Consider the following 12,454-nt stretch of genomic DNA (forward strand, 5'->3'; position numbering starts at 1 on the left):
TATTATGTACTCAGTGACTTCCATTCTCATCCGTGGGCCAGAACCTGGGACTGCTAAGGGAGACTGAAGAATGTAGTTAGTTATTTAGCTGGGTACTCAGCTTCCCCAAACAAAATCAGGTTCTATAAGAAGAGAAGCATCCAGCAGGGTCTGTATCACTTCTGACTTTCTGGAACTTTCATACTGGTTGGAGAGACAGGCAGGAGAGAAACACATCATATAGGATTACAAATTGTGATACTGCTATTGAGGAAAAATATAGGGACCTTTGGCAGGATATACTAAGGAGGCCTGGCCTCCTGTAGGGAGGTCAGAAAAGGCTTGCCCAGTGAAGTGATGTCAAGGGTTCTGCTCTGGAGGAAGTCCCAGTGTGTGCGGACAGACAGATATAGACACAGCTGCCACTGGCTGCGCGCCGTGGCTCACGCCTGTAATCCCAGCACTTTGGGAGGCCGAGGCGGGAGGATCACCTGAGTTCAGGAGTTCAAGACTAACCTGACCAACGTGGCCTGTCTCTACAAAAATAGAAAAATTAGCCGGGCGTGGTGGCATGCACTAGAGTCCCAGCTTCAGGAGAATCGCTTGAACCCAGGAGGTGGAGGCTGCAGTGAGCCGAGATCACGCCACTGGGTGACGGAGCGAGACTCTGTCTAAAAAAAGAAAGAAATAGCTGCCATCCTCTCTGCTGAGTGGGAAGAAGATGTGTAGCCAATAGGCCCAGGGTTTGCTTGCTGTGTGACTTAGGGCCAGTCGCATCCCCTTTCTGAAGCTCAGTTTCCTCCTGTGTAATGTGGGGATGATAAACGATGGGGTCAGTGCATAGCAAGTGCCCTCAGGGCATTGCACCGCACTGCACGGCACACCCCAGGGACTGCTATTCAGACTGCAGTGGAATCATGCAATTGAAAAGACCCATTGTAATTCATTTCTATAAGTGAAGTCTTAAAGGAGCCCAAAGGAGAAATTTGTGGGTAGAAGTTGTCGAGTCTTAGACAGGCTTGGAGCGTACTTGGGCAGGTGTGTGGGGTGGCCGGTGTACCTCAAGCCATTGGTTCCCAAATCTTAGCATACAGCAGAATTGCCTGGAGCATTTGTGAAGCCCAGACCTGGGCCACCCCCGCAGTGATTCTGATCCCATGTCTGGGGTGCAGTCCATGAATTTGCATCTCTTACAAGTTCCCAGAGGATGCTGATGCTGCCAGTCCATGGACAACAACCTGAATAGCACTGCTGTAAACCCCAGACACAAGGGAGGCTGGTGTGCCTCCAGGCAGCCAGGGGAGGCTGCGGGGTTGATGGCTGGGGGTGGGAGGTGGGCAGAGCATCCGCTGCCCGCTGTGCTGCCGCAGAGGGAGGATCGTTATTCTCAGACCTGGCAGGGAATGTGCAGGATCGTGGGCCCCAGCCAGAGGCCCGGGTAATCCTCACGTTCCCGAGGTCAGTGGGGCTGGGAGCTCCAAATTCACTCTAATAATCCAATTCTGAGACTAAGCCCTTGGCTCTGTGCCCTGCTAGGCAAGCCTGCAGCCCTGCCTGCCTCTGTACTAGCTTGGCTCCGCCCAGAGACTCCAGAGTTTCACTGTTTCAGAAACACAGTGGCCTGGGAGGGCAACCTGCGGGAAGAGGGCTTCTGTAGACATCTCTATCAGCTGGCAGGGTGAGCCCCCAGGAACACCACTCAGGATAGACTTAAGGATAAACTAGGACTTCTTTGTTCCCAGCGTGTGGCTGCCTAAAATCAAAGAAGTGGCAAGCCTGGCCAACAAGGTGAAACCCCGTCTGTACTAAAAATACAAAAATTAGCCAGGCGTAGTGGGGCATGACTGTAATCTCAGCTATTAGGGAGTCTGAGGCAAGAGAATTGCTTGAACACGGGAGGCGGAGGTTGCAGTGAGCCGAGATCACGCCACTTCACCCCAGCCTGGGTGACACAGTGAGACTCCAGTTGTGATAAAGGAAATGGAGAATGTAGCCAGGCTACTGTTCAGAGGCCCCTTAATGCTCAGGGTAAGGGGAGGCCCAGGGCAGGCCTCCTGCCTCCTCCCCTGCTGAAGCTAGGACTCCTCCCCAGTAATTTGTCTTTTTGTTGGTTTGTTCATTTTAAAATTATTTTTATTTGCTTTTGTTTTTTGTTTTGGCTCCCGCCAGGAAACGATTTTTTTTTCTTTCTCTCTTTGTTTTAGAGACAGGGTCTCACTCTGGCACCCAGGCTGGAGTGCAGTGGTGGGATCATAGCTCACTGCAGTTTTGAACTCCTGGGCTCAAGCGATCCTCCTGCCTCATCCTCCTGCATAACTAGGACTACAGATGCACACCAGCTGATTTTTAAATTTTTTTGTAGAGACAGGGTCTCAATCTGTTGTCCAGGCTGTCTTGAACTCCTGGCCTCAAGGGATCCTTCCACCTCAGCTTCCCTAAGTGCTTGGATTACAGGCGTGAGCCACAGTGCCCAGCAACTTGTCTTATATTTTGGGGTTCCTAGTATGACTGTTTGAAGAAAGGGCTCTGAGACTTTTCAAGGACTGAGATGCACTTTTCTAGCCAAGAGTTCTTTCTGCAACCCGCACCACTACCTTCCCTGCTGGGGAGCTCTGGGTGTGTCATCTTAGAAAAGCTCTTTGTCTAAGGCCGAGCGAGGTGGCTCATACCTGTAATCCTAGCACTTTGGGAGGCCGAGATGGGTGGATCACTTGAGGTCAGGAGTCTGAGACCAGCCTGGCCAACATGGTGAAACTCCGTCTCTACTAAAAATACAAAAATTAGCCAGATGTGGCGGTTCATGCCTGTAATCCCAGCTACACGGGAGGCTGAAGGACGAGAATCACTTGAACCCGGGAGGCAGAGGTTGCAGTGAGCGGAGATTGCACCACTGCACTCAGCCTGGGTGACAGAGTGAGACTTTTGTCTCAAAAACCAAAAAGAAAAGCTCTTTGTCTGAAAGCTCTTCTATTGCACCTGGATTTGCCTCCTGCTGACTCATAAAGGCCAATTTGTCTGCTCATTCATGCACACATGCACTTGATGTTTATTGAGCTCCTACTATGTGCCAGGCCCCATGCAAGACTTCCTGTCCTCAAGGAGTTCAGACTCTAGCAGGGCAAACAGATCAGAAACCAGACAAATGTAATCTAGTGGCCTAAGTGCTACATATTAGTAGTACCCACTAGGTTAGCCTAGAGCCCTGGAGGTACGTAAAAGGCACCCGATTCAATCTGGTGGGTGGGTGTGGGGAGGAATGGACAGATCTACTAGGACCTCAAGGATCAACAGTGCTTAGTTAGGAGAGGTGGGCAGGTGGGGTGGGCATGGTGGCTCATGCCTGCAATCCCAGCACTTCGGGAGGCGAAGGCGGGCGGATCACTTGAGGTCAGGAGTTCGAGACCAGCCTGGCCAAATGGTGAAACACCGTCTCTACTAAAAATACAAAAATTAGCCAGGCATGGTGGTGCACGCCTGCAATCCCAGCTACTCGGGAGGCTGAGGCAGGAGAATCACTTGGGAGGAAGAGGCTGCAGTGAGCCGAGATTGCGCCACTGCACTCCAGCCTGGGCACCAGAGCAAGAAATAGCAACCACTATTTCTGGTCTGGGAACAGCATATGCAAAGGCCCCGAGGTAAGGGAGAGTGTGGCCCTTTTGGGAAACTAAGTGGAATTTTGTCTAACTGATGTACTGGGCTGGAGAGAGGAGCAGAGAGAGGTGACGCTCAACAGGGAGGCAGGACCCCATCCCTCCGCAGACCTTGGAGTGTGGAGAGGCTCAGATGGGAACTCTGAGGGGCTGCCTTCTGGCATTAGCCAGGCCCATGGTCACAGAAACGCTGGTGCTATGAAGGGCTCACCTTTGGGGACAAATCTGTCCAGAAGATAGAAGAAAACCCAGGCAGCTGAGGGTAGCCAGGAGGCATCCCCATAGCAGTGTGGTTAAAAGCATGAGCTCTGATCAAAAAGCAGAGAGCTAGGCTGGGTGCAGTGGATTGCACCTGTAATCCCAGTGCTTTGGGAGGCTGAGGTGGGAGGATCACTTGAAGCCAGGGGTTCAAGACCAGGTTGGGCAACATAGTGAGACCTCGTCTCCACAAAAAATTTTAAAAATTAGCCAGATGTGGTCGCATGTACCTGTAGTCTCAGCTACTTGGGAGGCTGAGGTGGGAGAATTGCTTGAGCCCAGGAGTTCGAGTCTGCAGTGAGCTATGATCACGCCACTGTATTCCAGCCTGGACAACCGAGCGAGATCCCATCTCAAAGACAGACAAACAAAAATACCAGAAAGCCAGACATTAGATACCACTGATGAGAGAACACAACACCAGCCCCCGGGGGTTGCTGAAGGGATCAAATCTGAATCTGATCATGCCTTGAGATCCAGCCAGCAATTTGCAAAAAATCCAGGGGCAGAGAAACATGTTGAGCTGTACCATGAGGAGGACATCAGTTTTTGACATCCACAAACTCCAAACTGGGAAAAACAATACAGGTCAAATGGCTCATATTCTTCAAAGCAAATTACAAGAAAAAGAAAGAGATGGGCCGGGCATGGTGGCTCACGCCTGTAATCCTAGCACTTTGGGAGGCCGAAGTGGGCGGATCACCTGAGGTCGGGAGTTCGAGACCAGCCTGACCAACATGGAGAAACCCTGTCTCTACTAAAAATACAAAATTAGCCAGACGTGGTGGCACAGGCCTATAATCCCAGCTACTTGGAAGGCTGAGGCAGGAGAATTGCTTGAACCCAGGAGGCGGAGGCAGCAGTGAGTCAAGATAGCGCCATTGCACTCCAAAAAAAAAAAAAAAAAAAGTGAACTTATAGATCAAAAGAGACTAAAAAGTATCGTGTTTTAAAAAGTGGGCCTGACTAAATGATAGTATCTACGGATGTGCACTTGGGTGAAAAAAAAAAACAAAAAAAAAACACAAAGAAACCCAAGGGAGGCCGGGCGCAGTGGCTCACATCTGTAAACCCAGTACTTTGGGAGGCTGAGGTGGGTGGATCACTTGAGGTCATGAGTTCAAGACCAGCCTGGCCAACATGGCGAAAACCCGTCTCTACTAAAAACACAAAAACTAGCCAGGCATGGTGGTGTGCGCCTGCAATCTCAGCTACTCAGGAGGCTGAGGAACGAGAATAGCTTGAACCTCGGAGGCAGAAGTTACAGTGATCCGAGATCGTGCCACTGCACTCCAGCCTGCATGATGGGAGGGAGACTCCATCTCAAAAAATAAAAAACAGCCTTGATTCCTAGTCTCATGGAGATAATAGTCTAGACTCTGCTGTCCAATATGGTAGCCACTAGCCATATGGGACTATTTAAATGAATTAAAATTAAACAAAGAATTAGTTCCCCAGACATACCAGTCACATATCACCTGTTCAATAGGCACATGTGGTGTGGATAGACTACCTTCCCATCATGGCAGAATGCTCTTGTCTGGAGGGGCAGCTGACAAGTAACCTGGCCATTTATAATCCAGGTGCAGGTGTGGCTATAGGACTCCTTGTTACCTCCCTAATGTGTCTGGATCTAGGAAAGAAACTGAAAAGAATAAAACAGCTGCTTTCTTTCTTTCTTCTTCTTTTTTTTTTTTTTTTTTTTTTTTTTTTTTGAGACAGAGTTTTGCTCTTGTTGCCCAGGCTGGAGCATGATGATGTGATCTCGGCTCATCACAACCTCCGCCTCCCGGGTTGAAGCGATTCTCTTGCCTCAGCCTCCTGAGTAGCTAGGATTACAGGCATGCGCCACCACACCTGGCTAATTTTGTATTTTTAGTAAAGATGGGGTATCTCCATGTTGGTCAGGCTGGCCTTGAACTCCCGACTTCAGGTGATCCGCTTGCCTCAGCCTCCCAAAGTGTTGGGATTACAGGCATGAGCCACCGCGCCCAGTCAGCTTTATTTATTTCTGAGTATGTGTACTTTAGTCCTTTTTATTCACCATCTCACTCTGTCTTTACACCTCATTTCCAGGTGAGGAAACTTAGGTTCAGAGAAGGAATGTGACTTGCCAAGCTTACACTGACAGTGGATAGTAAAGACCCTCCTGGCATTCCTGACTCAACAATTGTGTCCTTAACACAATGTAAAAAGTCTGGGAGATGATGATATAGACAGCTAACAAGCCGAGTGCAGTGGTACACGTCTGTAATCCTAGCTACTTGGGATCAGTTAAGGCCAGGAGTTTGAGTGCAGCCTGGGCAACATAGTGAGACTCTAAGTCTGTAAGGCATTCTCTTGAAGTTTGTGGGGTTTTTTTTTTTTTTTTCCTGAGATAGAGTCTCACTCTGTTGCCCAGGCTGGAGTGCAGTGGCATGATCTCAGCTCACTGCAACCTCCGCCTCCTGGGCTCAAGCGATTCTCCTGCCTCAGCCTCCCAAGTAGCTGGTACCACAGGCGCCTGCCACCATGCCTGGCTAATTTTCGTATTTTTGGTAGAGACAAAGTTTCACCATGTTGACCAGGCTGGTCTTGAACTCCTGACCTCAAGTGATCTGCCTGCCTTGGCCTCCTAAAGTGCTGAGATTACAGGCATGAGCCACTATACCCAGCCTTCTTTTTTTTTTTTTTTTTGAGACAGAGTCTCACTCTGCTGCCCAGGCTGGAGTACAGTGGCACGATCTTGGCTCACTGAAGCCTCTGCCTCCTGGGCTCAAGTGATCCTCCCACCTCAGCCTCCCAAGTAGTTGGGACTACTGGCATGTGCCACAATGCTCAGCTATTGTTTTTATTTTTTGTAGAGATGGGAGTGGGGGGTGTCTCACGATGTTGCCCAGGCTAGTATTGAACTCCTGGGCTCAAGCTATCCACCTGCCTCAGCCTCCTGAAGTGTTGGAATTATAGGCGTGAGCCACAGCGCCCAGCTGAAGTTGCTTTCTATCGTACTCATTGCAACTCTAGGAGGCTGAAAGTTATCACCATCTCATTCACAGATGAGGAAACCAAGGTGCAGAAGGGAAATGACTTGTCCAAGGCCACCCAGAAGGGAAGGCACTTGTTTTTTCTGTTTTCTGCCTAGACAATGAGCACACTGGGCCTGGCTGGCTTCTTCGCTGTGACTCATATCCTCTTGGGGGACGTGAAGACACACCAAGTCCATTCTCCCTCCTGCGAAGTTGGGGACCCGGCCAGGTTTCTCAGTTCGAGTTGCACCCTGGGGGCCAGGACCAGCAGACACGGTGGGCTGGCTCCCCACCTCTCTGGATGGCTCTGGTCCCTCTGTGGTCTAACTCCCAGAGGCCCAAGGTGAGCAAACTTGGTCTTGGGACCAGACCACCCACCTCAGCGTTTCAGGGCTGGCAGGACTGGCTCCCACCCCTGCCTTGTGTTTGCCTTTTGAACTTTTGTTGTGAGTTTATCTTTAAGGGGGAAAAATATCCCATAAACTTAAAAATAGGCAGGACTTAATTAATAGTACGCTTTGTTCTTCTGATCCTTATCTGGACAGGAAGACACAACCCTTTTCAGTTTTATGGGTCAAGGTGAAATTGCCTCTCGGGGCTCAAACACAGCTGCTTCATCTTCCCCTTTTGAACTCTGGTTCCCTTTGGTTTTTTCTCCCTTGGGGAGAAGGGTATTTCCCACTCCTTAGCCTCAGCACTTCATCAAGGTCTTTTCTATTTATCAGATTGCCAGCGGTACCTGTTATAATTATTTCTTCATACGTAATTAATAGCTTCTGTGCACTGAGGACTTCTATGGGCCAGGCACGCTGTGAATGGCTCCTAACAGCCCCACATGGAGGTCTTCTAATTATATCCATTGTACAAGTGAGACAACTGAGGCCCAGAGAGGAGAAACGACTTTCCAAGGGCCACACAGCTCTAAGAAGTGGAGCTAGGCTTTAAATCCAGGTCTCTATGCCCCAAACACCCACGACTATGATTTACTGATCACTTAGCTACGTGCTCAATGGTCCCACAATGCTAATTTTAAAAACCACATCCTGGACAGGCGTGGTGACACATGCCTGTAATCCCAGTACTTTGGGATGCTGAGGCGGGGGGGTGGGCAGATCACTTGAGGTCAGGGGTTCGAGACCAGCCTGGCCAACATGGTGAAACCTTGTCTCTACTAAAATACAAAAAGTAGCCAGGCGTGGTGGTGTATGCCTGTAGTCGCAGCTACTTGGGAGGCTGAGGCAGGAGAATCACTTGAACTGAGGAGGCCAAGGTTGCAGTGAGATGAGATCACGCCACTGCACTCCAGCCTGGGTGACAGAGTGAGACACTATCTCCAAAAAAAAAAACAAACAAACAAAAAAAAAACTTTAATTTTTTGTTCATTTAAAATATGTTTTCCTATTTTTAACAGTCCTACAAGGTGGGCACAATTATTCTCTCCATCCCACAAATGAAGAAACTAAGGATCAAAGAGGTGAATTCATTTACCCAAAGTCACACAGTGACTAATGGCAGAGCTGTGATTTGCACCAAACTATGTTTGCTACATAGCCAGGCTCAAAGGAAAAGAAGTATATTAGATGCCAAAACATTGGATTCTGGCTGTTCATTGTGTGACTTTGGACAAATCCCTCAACTCTCTGAGCTTTAGCTTCTCATCTGCAAAAAAGGGAACATGACCTAGTTTTCCAATGTTTTGAGGTCATTAAGAGCATTGGATAAGTAGGAACCAATGATTATTGAGAAGCTGCTCTGTCAGGACCTGGGTTTGTATGCCTTATATCAGTTTTGGATGAAATTTTGGTGAATTTTGGGCTGGGCGCAGTGGCTCATGCCTGTAATCTCAGCACTTTGAGAAGCCGAGGTGGGCGGATCACCTGAGGTCGGGAGTTCAAGACCAGTATGACCAACATGGAGAAACCCCGTCTCTACTAAAAATACAAAATTACCTGGGCATGGTGGCGCATGCCTGTAATCTCAGCTACTAGGGACGCTGAGGCAGGAGAATCACTCGAACCCTGGAGGTGGAGGTTGCGGTGAGTTGAGATCGCGCCATTGCACTCCAGCCTGGGCAACAAGAGTGAAACTCTGTCTCAAAGCAAGAAAAAAAAAAAAAGAAAAAAGAAATTATGGCGAATTTTATCTTTAAAAAAATCTCTTCTGGCCAGCATGGTAGCTCATGCCTGAAATCCCAATACTTGGGGAGACTGAGGTGGGCGGATCACTGGAGGTCTGGAGTTTGAGACCAGCCTGGCCAACATGGTGAAACCCCATCTCTACTAGAAGTACATAAATTACCCAGATGTGGTGGCACATACCTGTAATCCCAGCTACTCAAGGAGGCTGGGGCAGGAGAATTGCTTGAATCCGGGAGGCAGAGGCTGCAGTGAGCAGAAATCACATCACTGCACTCCAACCTGGGCAACAGAGTAAGACTCTGTATGGGAAAAAGAAAAATTCTCTTCCACGTCGTCTGCATTTTCTACAAAAAGTGTATCTTTCTTCCACAGAGAAAAATAACTGCTGCCCATTTAAGAACTACCTATTTAGTCCTTACATCAATGTGGTGTGCGTTTCAGGAGAAAGGAGTCTCAGCAAGAAAGGAAGTGATGTGACCAGGAAGCCGCTGAGGAAGGAACTGAACCCAGCTCTGTCTGTCCCCCAAATCTTGGTTCCTGTTACTCTAACGAGGGCAAGTCCTCCATCCTGAGAGAGTGCTGGAGGATTTGCAGAAATGTTTGCAGCAAACCAGCCCCAACTGAAAGAGGTGGGAATGCAGCCGCCCCAAGTGTTTCTGGGCTCTCAGATGGGGATGACCTTCCACAGCAGGCAGGGGAAATGGGAGACTGGAGCCCAAATTCCTCATTGTCTACAGAGAAATGCCCTGGGCCCAGGGCCACCTGGGGACTGACACTCTTCTCAGCTTTCCCAGGGCTCAGACTCCATGCCTTCTGCATGGTCCATCCTGAGAGCAAACCTGGGGTTATCTGGGGACCCCTCTGGGTCAGTGCTTTTGGATATAATCCTGCCCTGGGTTCAGGCCCTCTAGCCTGACTCTGACGTTTTTGTCTTCTGCCCCCAACCCTATCAAGGCTCATGCCTGTAATCCCAGCACTTTGGGAGGCCGAGGCAGGAGGAGAGCCCAGGAGTTTGAGACCAGCCTGGGCAATATAGCAAAAGACCTCATCTCTACAAAAAAAAGAAAAAAAAATTCAGTGGGGCATGGTGGCACATGCATCTAGTCCCAGTTACTAGGGAGACTAAGATGGGAGGATCCCTTGAGCCCGGGAGGTAGAGGCTGCAGTAACCCAGGATTATGTCACTGTACTCCAGCCTGGGCAACAGAGGGAAACCCTGTCTCAAAAAAAAAAAAAAAGGACCGGGCGCAGTGGCTCACGCCTGTAATCCCAGCACTTTGGGAGGCCAAGGTGGGTGGATCACCTGAGGGCAAGAGTTTGAGACCAGCCTGGCCAACATGGTGAAACCTTGTCTCTACTAAAAATTCCAAAATTAGCTGGATGTGGTAGCACGCCTGTAGTCCCAGCTACTCGGGATGCTGAGGCTGGAGAACTGCTTGAACCCAGGATGGAGAGGTTGCAGTGAGCCGAGTTTGCGCCTGGGCAACAGAGACAGACTTTGCCTCAAAAAAAAAAAAAAAAGGCATAGATCTAGTAGCCTTCTACAGTACAAGATAGGGGTCCTACTCCTGATACCACCTCAGGTGCGCAATTTTTTTTTTTTTTTTTTGAGAGGGGTTCTTGCTCTGTCACCCAGGCTGGAGTACAGTGGTGCAATCTCAGCTCACTGCAACCTCTGCCTCCCGAGTTCAAGCGATTCTCCTGCCTCAGCCTCCCTAGTAGCTGAGACTACAGGCGCACGCCACCACGCCTGGCTAATTTTTGTATTTTTAGTAGAGACGGGGTTTCTCCATGTTGGCCAGGCTGGTCTCAAACTCCTGACCTCAGGGTAATCCGCCCGCTTTGGCCTCCCAAAGTGCTGGGATTACAAGCACGAGCCACTGTGCCTGGCCTTTTACTTCCTTTTATTCCTGCTCTAAAACTTGTCTCTGTCTTTCTCTCTCTGCCTTTTGCCCCTTAGTTGAATTCTTCTGAGGAGTCTATATATATATATATATATATTTGAGACAGAGTCTCACTCTGTCGCCCAGGCTGGAGTGCAGTGGCATGATCTTGGCTCACTGCAACCTCCGCTTCCTGGGTTCAAGCGATTCTCCTGCCTCAGCCTCCCAAGTAGCTGGGACTACAAACGCATGCTACCACGCCTGGCTAATTTTTATATTTTTGTAGAGGTGGGGTCTCGACATGTTGGCCAGGCTAGTCTTGAACTCCTGACCTCAGGTGATTCACCTGCCTTGGCCCCCCAAAGTGCTGGGATTACAGGCGTGAGCCACCACGCCCAGCCAAGAATTGAGGTGCTGTAGACTTGTACAGATTTGCGGCTACAAACAATTTTATCAAGAGTTCCTAAAAGCATATATCTGGGACCAGGTGCAGTGGCTTATGCCTGTAATACCAGCACTCTGGGAGGCCGAGGTGTGAGGACTGCTTGAGCCCAGGAGTTCGAACCAGCTTGGGCAACATCGCAAAAGACCCCATCTCTACAAAAAAATAAAAAAATTAGTGGGGCATGGTGGCACATGCCTCTAGTTCCAGTTACTTGGGTGGCTGAGGTAGGAGTATCCCTTGAGCCTGGGAGGTCGAGGCTGCAGTGACCCATGATTGTGCCACTGTACTCCAGCCTGGGCAATGGAACGAGACCCTGTCTCATAAAAAAAAAAAACAAAAAAAAAACCATAGATCTAGCAGCTTCTTACAGTACAAGGTGGGGGTACAAGTTCAGAAGGCAAGAACTCAAGAGACTTTCTTTCTTCCTTTTTTTTTTTTTTTTTTTTGAGACGGAGTTTCACTTTTGTTGCCCAGGCTGGAGTGCAATGGCACAATATCGGCTCACCACAACTTCCGTCTCCTGGGTTCAAGCGATTCTCCTGCCTCAGCTTCCTGAGTAGCTGGGATTACAGGCATGCACCACCATGCCCGGCTACTTTTGTATTTTTAGTAGAGATGTGGTTTCTACATGTTGGTCAGGCTGGTGTTGAACTCCCAACCTCAGGTGATCCACTCACCTCGGCCTTCCAAAGTGCTAGGATTACAGGCGTGAGCCACCACGCCCGGCCGAGACTTTCATTTCAGAATAGCAATCGGTTGAGTGCCTTGGCTTGTGCCAGGCATGAATCTGTCAAAAATAAAATCAGATCAAGTTAAAATTTCAGGAGTTGATTGTGCATACAAAGGAAGAGTCTGTGAATCGGGAGATTACAAGATTGGCAAGAAGTCTGAATTGACAGCAGTTGTAGCACAAGAGGAAGTATTTTGACCCTTTACATGATTGGCTGACAGGTATTTTTTCAAAGGCAAATAGAGCTGCTTAAGCTGGTTTGTCTATGGCTGATTGGTTTAATTCTGTGGAATCATGCTAATAAGGGAAGAAAACTTATTCTTGTGCTTTGTTTATGCTTAGAGTCAGCATTTTGGAAAATCAGGT

This window comes from Gorilla gorilla, chromosome 10 (genome assembly GCF_029281585.2).
Source record: "Gorilla gorilla gorilla isolate KB3781 chromosome 10, NHGRI_mGorGor1-v2.1_pri, whole genome shotgun sequence".
In the NCBI taxonomy this organism is placed as follows: domain Eukaryota; kingdom Metazoa; phylum Chordata; class Mammalia; order Primates; family Hominidae; genus Gorilla; species Gorilla gorilla.